The 10,009-nt window shown below is 37.6% G+C and overlaps 1 pseudogene; it reads left to right on the forward strand.

Moving 5' to 3' along the window:
- Positions 1-3,318: 3,318 nt before the first annotated feature.
- On the forward strand, positions 3,319-4,664 carry LOC122439327 (annotated as a pseudogene).
- The last annotated feature ends 5,345 nt before the right edge of the window (positions 4,665-10,009 follow it).

Here is a 10,009-nt window from a genome sequence, read left to right on the forward strand (position 1 = left end):
TGGATACAGAAACAAGACCCATATATATGATGCTTACAGGAAACCCACTTCAGACTGAAAGACACATACAGACTGAAAGTAAAAGGATGGAAAAGATAATCCATGTGAATGGAAACCAAATAAAGCTGGAGTGGCAATCTTTATTTCAGGCAAAATAAAGTTTAAAATAAAGAATATCATAAGAGAGAAAGAAGTACACTACATAATGATCAAGGGATCAATCCAAGAAGAAGACATAACAATTGTAAATGTCTATGCACCCAACATAGGAGCACATCAATATATAAGACAAACACTAACAGGCATAAAAGGAGAAATCGACAGCAACACAATAATAGTAGGGGACTATAACACCCCACTGTCTTCAATGGACAGATCACCAAAACAGAGAATTGATAAGGAAATACAAACCTTAAATGAAACATTAGACCAAATCGACCTAATTGGTATCTTCAGGACTTTCCATCCAAATGCAGAAGAATACACTTTCTTCTCAAGTGCACATGTAATATTTTCCAGGATAGACCACATCTTGGGCATAAATTGGGCTCAGTAAATTTAAGAAAACTGAAAATGTATCAATTATCATCTCTGACCACAATGCTGTGGGGCTAGATATCAACTACAGCAAAAAAAAAAAAAAACACACAAACTCATGGAGATTAAACAGTACATTACTCAATAACAAAGAGGTTACTGAAGAAATAAAACAAGAGATCAAAAGATTCCTAGAAACAAATGACAATGAAAACACGATGACCCAAAACCTATGGGACTCAGTAAAAGCAGTTCTAAGCAGGTTGTTTATAGCAATACAGTCATACCTCAAGAAGCAAGAAAAGCACTGAATAGACAGCCAAACTCTAAATCTAAAGCAGCTGGTAAAAGAACAACAAAAAGCCCCCAAAGTCAACAGAAAGAAGGAGATCATAAAAATTGGAGCAGAAATAAGTGAAAAAGAAATGAAGGAAACAATAGCAAAGAGTAATAAAAACTAAAAGCTGGTTCTTTGAGAAGATTAACAAAATTGACAAACCACTAGCCAGACTCATCAAGAAAAAAGGGAGAAAAATCAAATCAATAAAATTAGAAATGAAAAAGGAGAGGTTACAACAGACAACACAGAAATACAATGGATCATAAGAGAATGTTATGAGCAACTATATGCTAAGAAAATGGACAACCAAGAGGAAATGGACAGATACTTAGAAAAGATCAGCCTCTCAAAACTGAACCAGGAAGAAATAGAAATTATGAACAACCTAATTACAAACACTGAAATTGAAACAGTGATCAAAAATCTCCCCGGGGCCAGATGGCTTCACAGGCGAATTCTATCAAACATTCAGAGAAAAGCTAATGCCTATCTTTCTGAAACTCTTCCAAAAACTTGCAGAGGAAGGAACACTTCCAAACTGATTCTACAAGACCACAATCACCCTGATATCAAAACCAGGAAAAGACAACACGAAAAAAGAAAATTGCAGGCAAAAATTACTGATGAACATAGATACAAAATTCCTCAACAAAATTCTAGCAAACGGGATCCAACAACACATTAAAAAGCTCATACATCATGATCAAGTTGGGTTTATTCCAGGATGCAAGGATTCTTCAATATGCGCAAATCAATCAATGTGCTACACCATATCAACAAATTGAAAGATAAAAACCACATGATTATCTCAACAGATGCAGAAAAAGCCTTTAACAGAATCCAGCATCCATTTATGATAAAAATTCTTCAAAAAATGGGCATAGAAGGAACCTATCTCAACATAGTAAAGGCCATTATATAAAAACCCACAGGAAACATTATTGTCAATGGTGAAAAGCCAAAAGTTTTTCCCTCTAAGATCAGGAACAAGACAAGTGTCCACTCTCACCACTATTATTCGACATAGTTTTGGAAGTCCTAGCTACAGCTATTAGAGAAGAAAAAGAAATAAAAGGAATCCAGATCAGAAAAGAAGAAGGAAAACTCTCACTGTTTGCAGATGACATGATACTATACATAGAAAACCCAAAAGAAACTATCAGAAAATTACTAGAGCTAATCAGTGAATTCAGCAAAGTCGCAGGTCAATGCACAGAAATCACTTGCACTCCTATATGCTAACAATGAAAAACCAGCAAGAGAAATTAAGGAATCAATCCCATTCACCATTGCAAAAAAAAGAATAAAATATCTAGGAATAAACTTACCTAAGGAAAAAAAAAAGACATGTATACGGAAAACTATAAGACACTGATGAAAGTCAGAGATGACATAAACAGATGGAGAGATATTTCATGTTCCTGGGTGGGAAGAATCAAAATTGTCAAAATGACTATATTATCAAATGCAGTCTACAGATTCAATATAATCCCTATCAAATTACCAATAGCTTTTTTTTTCACAGAACTACAACAAAAAATTTCACATTTCATATGGAAACATAAAAGACTCCAAAGAGTCAAAGCAGTCTTGAGAAAGAAGAATGGAGCTGGAGAAATCAACCTTCCTGACTTCAGACTATACTACAAAGCTACAGTCATCAAGCAGTATGGTAGTGGTGCAAAAACAGAAATATAGACCAATGCAACAAGATAGAGAACCTAGAGATAAACCCACACACCTATGGGTACCTTATTTTTGACAAAGGAGGCAAGAATATACAACGGGGCAAAGACAGCCTCTTCAATAACAGGTGCTGGGAAAACTGGACAACTACATGCAAAAGAATGATCACTACTTAATGCCATACACAAAGATAAACTCAAAATAGATTAAAGACCTAAATATAAGACCAGAAACTATTAAACTCTTGGAGGAGAACATAGGCAGAACACTTGATGACATAAATCAAAGCAAGAACACCCATGACCCACCTCCTAGAGTAATGGAAATAAAAACAAAAATGAACAAGTGGGACCTAATTAAACTCAAAAGTTTTTTGCACAGCAAAAGGAAACTACAAACATAGTGAAAAGACAACCATTAGAATGGGAGAAAATAATAGAAAGGGAAACAACTGATAAAGAATGAATTTCCAAAATATACAAGCAGCTTATACAACTCAATACCAAAAAGCAAACAACCCAATCACAAACTGGGGAAAGGGACCTGGAGATACATTTCTCCAAAGGAGACATATGGATGGCTAACAAGTACATGAAAAGAAGCTCAACATCACTAGTTATCAGAGAAATGCAAATCAAAACTACACGAAATACACCGCACATCAGTCAGAACGGCCATCATTAAAAAGTCTACAAACACCTTTTCCTGTGGGAGCTGCAGGGTTGAGAGGAGCGTCGCCTTCTCCTCTCCCCGCCATGGCATGTGCTCGTCCACAGATATCAGTGTACTCTGAAAAGGGGGAGTCCTCTGGCAAAAATGCCACTTTGCCTGCTGTGTTCAAGCCTCCCATTCAACCCAATATTGTTAACTTTGTTCCCACCAACTTGTGCAAAAACAACAGACAGCCCTATGCTGTCAGTGAATTAGCAGGTCATCAAACCAGTGCTGAGTCTTGGGGTACCGGCAGAGCTGTGGCTCGAATTCCCAGGGTTTGAGGTGGCGGGACTCACCGTTCTGGTCAGGGTGCTTTTAGAAATATGTGTCGTGGGGGCCGCATGTTTGCACCAACCAAGACCTGGCGATGTTGGCACCGCAGAGTGAATACAATGCAGAAGCGATATGCCATCTGCTCTGCACTGGCTGCCTCAGCCTTACCAGCACTGGTCATGTCTAAAGGTCATCGTATAGAGGAAGTTCCTGAACTTCCTTTGGTGGTTGAAGATCAAGTTGAAGGCTACAAGAAGACCAAGGAGGCTGTTTTGCTTCTGAAGAAACTTAAGGCCTGGAATGATATCAAAAAGGTTTGCGCCTCTCAGAGAATGAGAGCTGGCAAAGGCAAAATGAGAAACCCTCGCCGTATCCAGCGCAGGGGACCCTGCATAATGAAGACAATGGTATCATCAAGGCCTTCAGAAACATCCCTGGAATTACTCTGCTTAATGTAAGCAAGCTGAACATTTTGAAACTTGCTCTTGGTGGTCATGTGGGACGTTTCTGCATTTGGACTGAAAGTGTTTTCCGAAAGTTAGATGAGCTGTATGGCACTTGGTGTAAAGCAGCCTCCCTCAAGAGTAACTACAACCTCCCCATGCACAAGATGCTCAATACAGACCTTGGCAGAATCTTGAAAAGCCCAGAAATTCAAAGAGCACTCCAAGCACCACGCGAGAAGATTCATCGCAGTGTCCTGAAGAAGAATCCACTGAAAAACCTGAGAATCATGTTGAAGCTTAACCCATACGCAAAGACCATGCACCGGAACACCATTCTTCAACAGGCCAAGAACCACAAAATCCGCATGGATAAGGCAGCAGCAGCGCTAGAAGCCAAATCAGATCAGAAGGGGGCTGAGGGCAAGAAGCCTGTGGTGGGAAACAAAGAAAAGAAGGCTGTTGGTGATAAGAAGCTGAAGAAGCCTGCAATGGGGAAAAAGGCTGCAGGGACCAAGAAACCAGCAGCTGAAAAGGAACCCACAGAAAAGAAACCCACCTCAGAGGAAAAGAAGGCTGCTGCATAAACTTAAATTTGTTTATTCCATAAATGCCAAATCATTTTGGACAGCTAATTTTGAATAAAGACCTGAACAAAGAGGCAATGAGAAACACGAAGAAAAAAAAAAAGTCTACAAACAATAAATGCTGGAGAGGGTGTGGAGAAAAGGAGACACTCTTACGTTGTTGGTGGGAATGTTAGCTGATGCAGCCACTGTGGAAGAGGGTATGGAGACTCTTTAAAAAGCTAGGAATAAAGCCACCATATGAGCCAGCAATCCCACTGCTAGGCATATTCCCTGAGGAAATCAAAACTGAAAAAGTCACATGTACCCCAATGTTCACTGCAGCTCTATTTACAATAGCTAGAACAGGGAGGCAACCTAGATGTCCACCAACTGATGAATGGATGAAGAAGCTGTGGTACATATATACAATGGAATACTACTCAACCATAAAAAGGGACGCATTTGAATCTGCTCTAATGAGGTGGACAAAATTAGAGCCCATTATACAAAGTGAAGTAAGTCAGAAAGAGAAATATAAATATCACATACTGACACATACATATGGAATCTGAAGAGATGGCACTGATTAATTTATTTTCAGGGTGGCAATGGAGAAACAGACATAGAGAACAGACCTATGGACAAGTTGGAAGGAGAGAAGGGAGAAGGCGAGATGTACAGAGAGTAGCACATAAACTTACTATAATACCATGTGTAAGACACACAGCCAATGGGAATTTTCTGTATGACTCAGGGAACTCAAACAGGGGCTCTGTGACAGGCTGAAGGGTGGGGTGGGAAGGGAGATGGGAGGGAGGGGACATAGGTATACCTATGGCTAATTCTTGTTGATGTATGATAGATAACCACAAAATTCTGAAAAGTAATTTTCCTTTGATTAAAAAATTAAAAAACCAAACCTGAAACAATTAAGAAAATGGCAATAGGAACATATACATCAATAATTACTTTAAATATAAACAAATTAAATGCTCCAACCAAAAGGCACAGGCTGGCTGAATGGATACAAAAACAAGACCTATGTACATATTCTGTCTACAAGAAACCCATTACAGACCTAAAGACACATATAGACTGAAAGTGAGAGGATGGAAATTATATTCCTGCAAATGGAAAGCAAAAGAAAGCTGGAGTAGCAACCCTCATATCAGACAAAATAGACCTTAAAATAAAGAAGATTACAAGAGTTAAGAAAGGACACTACATAATGATCAAGGGATTGATCCAAGAGGAAGACATAACAATTGTAAATATCTAAGCACCGAACATAGGAGCACCTCAACACATAAGACAAACACTAACAGAGATAAAGGGAGAAATTGACAGTAACACAATAACAGTAGGAGACTTTATCACCCCACTCACACCAATGGATAGATCATCAAAATAGAAAATTATTAAGGAAACACAAGTCTTAAATGATACATATTGATATCTTCAGGACATTCCATCCAAATGCAGAATACACCTTCTTCTCAAGTGTGTATGAAACGTTCTCCAGGATAGACTAATCTTGGGTCACAAAGCAAACCTCTGTAAATTTAAGAAAATTGAAATCATATCAAGCATCTTCTCTGACCACAACGCTATGAGACTAGATATCAATTACAAGAAAAAAACTGTAAGAAACAAAAACACATGGAGATTAAACAATATGTTTCTAAATAACCAACAGGTTACTGAAGAAATCAAAAGGGAAATAAAAAAATTTCTAGACTCAAATGATAATGAAAACACAACAACTCAAAACCTATGGGATGCAACAAAAGCAGTTTTAAGAGGGAAGTTTACAGCAATACAATCCTATCTCAAGAAACAAGAAAAACATTGAATAGACACCCTAACTTTACACCTAAAACAACTGGAAAAAGAAGAACAACACCCCCCCCCCACACCAAATTAGCAGAAGGAAAGAAATCATAAAGACCAGGACAGAAGTTAAGGGGAAAAGAAATGAAAGAAACAATAGTAAAGATTAATAAAACTTAAAGCTAGTTCTTTGAAAAGATAAACAAAATTGACAAACATTTAGCCAGACTCATCAAGAAAAAAAGAGAAGAATCAAATCAACAAAATTAGAAGTGAAAAAGGAGAGGTTGCAACAGAGAATGCAGAAATACAAAGGATTATAAGAGACTACAATGAACAACTGTATGGTAACAAAATAAATAACCCGGAAGAAATGGACAGATTCTTAGAAAAGTTCAATCTTCCAAGACTGAATCAGGAATAAATAGAAATTATGAACAACCCAATTACAAGCACTGAAATTGAAGCTGTGATAAAAAAAAAAAATCTCCCAAAAAACAAAAGCCCAGGACCAGATGGCTTCACAGGAAAATTCTATCAAACATTTATAGATGAGCTAATGCCTATCTTTCTAAAACTCTTTCAAAAAATTGTAGAGGAAGAAGCACTTACAAATTCATTCTACAAGGCCATCATCACCCTGACACCAAGATCAGACAAAGACAACACAAAAACTAAAATTACTGGCCAATATCACTAATGCAAAAATCGTCAGCGAAATGTTAGTGAACAGAAATTAACAACACATTAAAAATCTCATACACCATGATCAAGTTAGGTTTATTCCAGGGATGCAAGGGTTCTTCAATATACACAAATCAAAAACTGTACAGCTATATGTAAAAGAGTGAAATTAGAACACTTCCTAACACCATACACAAAGATAAACTAAAAATGGATTTGAGACCTAAATGTAAAACCAGAAACTATAAAACTCTTAGAGGAAAATATAGTAAGAACCCTTAATGACATAAATCAAAACAAGATCCTCTATGACCCACCTCCTAGAGTAATGGAAATGAAAACAGAAGTAAGCAAGCAGGACCTGATTAAACTTAAAAGCTTTTGCACAGCAAAGGAAACTATAAGCAAAGTGAAAAGACAACTCTCAGAATGGGAGAAAATAATAGCAAATGAAACAACTGACAAAGGATTAATTTCCAAAATATACAAGCAGCTCATACAACTCAATACCAGAAAAACAATCCAATCAAAAAGTGGGGAAAAGACCTAAACAGACATTTCTCCAAAGAACACACAGAGATGGCTAACAAATAGATGAAAAGATGCTCAACATTGCTCATTATTAGAGAAATGCAAATCAAAACTAGAATGAGATATCACTTCACACCAAGTCAGAATGGCCATCATCAAAAAGTCTACAAACAATAAATGCTGGAGAAACTGTGGAGAAAAGGGAATGCTCTTGCACTGTTGGTGGGAATGTAAATTGATACAGCCACTATGGAAGATTGTATGGAGATTCCTTTAAAAACTAGGAATAAAACCACCATATGACCCAGCAATCCCACTGGTAGGCATACACCCTGAGGAAACCAAAATTAAAAAAGATACATGTATCCCATTGTTAGTGATTGTTAGTGATGCCTTAGAAAGCATCACTATGAACAAAGCTAGTGGAGGTGATGGAATTCCAGTTGAGCTATTTCAAATCCTGAAAGATGATGCTGTGAAAGTGCTGCACTCAATATGCCAGCAAATTTGGAAAACTCAGCAGTGGCCACAGGACTGGAAAAGGTCCGTTTTCATTCCAATCCCTAAGAAAGGCAATCCCAAAGAATGCTCAAACTACCAAACAATTGCACTCATCTCACATGCTAGTAAAGTAATGCTCAAAATTCTCCAAGAAAGGCTTCAGCAATACGTGAACCGAGAACTTCCAGATGTTCAAGCTGGTTTTAGAAAAGGCAGAGGAACCAGAGATCAAATTGCCAATATCCACTGGATCATCAAAAAAGCAAGAGAGTTCCAGAAAAACATCTATTTCTGCTTTATTGACTACGCCAAAGCCTTCGACTGTGTGGATCACAATAAACTGTGGAAAATTCTGAAAGAGATGGGAATACCAGGCCACCTGACCTGCCTCTTGAGAAATCTGTATGCAGGTCAGGAAGCAACAGTTAGAACTGGACAGGGAACAATGGACTTGTTCCAAATAGGAAAAGGAGTACGTCAAGGCTGTATATTATCACCCTGCTTATTTAACTTATATGCAGAGGAACTCATTAGAAATGCTGGGCTGGAAGAAGCACAAGCTGGAATCAAGATTGCCGGGAGAAATATCAATAACCTCAGACATGCAGATGACATCACCCTTATGGCAGAAAGTGAAGAAGAACTAAAAAGCCTCTTGATAAAGGTGAAAGAGGAGAGTGAAAAAGTTGGCTTAAAGCTCAACATTCAGAAAACTAAGATCATGGCATCTGGTCCCATCACTTTACGGCAGATAAATGGGGAAACAGTGGAAACAGTGGCTGACTTTATTTTGGGGGGGGGGGGGCTCCAAAATCACTGCAGATGGTGACTGCAGCCATGAAATTAAAAGACGCTTACTCCTTGGAAAGAAAGTTATGACCAACCTAGACAGCACATTAAAAAGCAGAGACATTACTTTGTCAACTAAGGTCCGTTTAGTCAAGGCTATGGTTTTTCCAGTGGTCATGAATGGATGTGAGAGTTGCACTACAAAGAAAGCTGAGCACTGAAGAATTAATGCTTTTGAACTGTGGTGTTGGAGAAGACTCTTGAGAGTCCCTTGGACTGCAAGGAGATCCAACCAGTTCATCCTAAAGGAGATCAGTCCTGGGTGTTCATTGGTAGGACTGATGCTGAAGCTGAAACTCCAATACTTTGGCCACCTGATGTGAAGAGTTGATTCATTGGAAAAGACCCTGATGCTGGGAAAGATTGAGGGTATGAGGAGAAGGGGATGACAGAGGATGAGATGGTTGGATGGCATCATCGACTGAACTGAAATTAATGAAATGAAAGCACTGACTATGAAATAGAAAAGGTGAAATAAACTAGACAAAAGCAAAAGATCATCATATAGCCCAGTTGTTTTTAAATATGGCTACTCGTTAGAATCACATCTGCAGCTTTGGAGAAAAAAACAATACCTGGGCATTTGGATTTTTCAAAAAAATTCCAAGATAATTCTAACATGCATCTATATTTTTAAAAGTGATTACAGTTTTTCTGTTAAATTTTAATTTTAGTGGTATATAATTCTATTATTTTCTACTGACCAATCATGACACAATGATATTAAAATGAGTACCAGTTACTTAATCACAATAGTAAAAGACATTTATCAGTTTTCACAATTAATAGCCAGACCAAAAGAAAAAAAAGATAATTAAATTTCAAACCATAATGGAAACTTGATTAATCTAACAGCATAAAATAATTACATACAATTTGGGGGGTTAAGTAGAGTGATGTGGTAAGTGGAAGTGCATACATGCACATATTTTCATTCACCTAGCCTGTCTATGTCTTTTGGTTGGTGCATTTAATCCATTTACATTTAAGGTAATTATCAATATATATAATCCTATTACCATTTTCTTAATTGTTTAGGGTTTATTCTTCAT

This window comes from Cervus canadensis, chromosome 4, assembly GCF_019320065.1.
Source record: "Cervus canadensis isolate Bull #8, Minnesota chromosome 4, ASM1932006v1, whole genome shotgun sequence".
NCBI classification, from domain to species: Eukaryota; Metazoa; Chordata; class Mammalia; order Artiodactyla; family Cervidae; genus Cervus; species Cervus canadensis.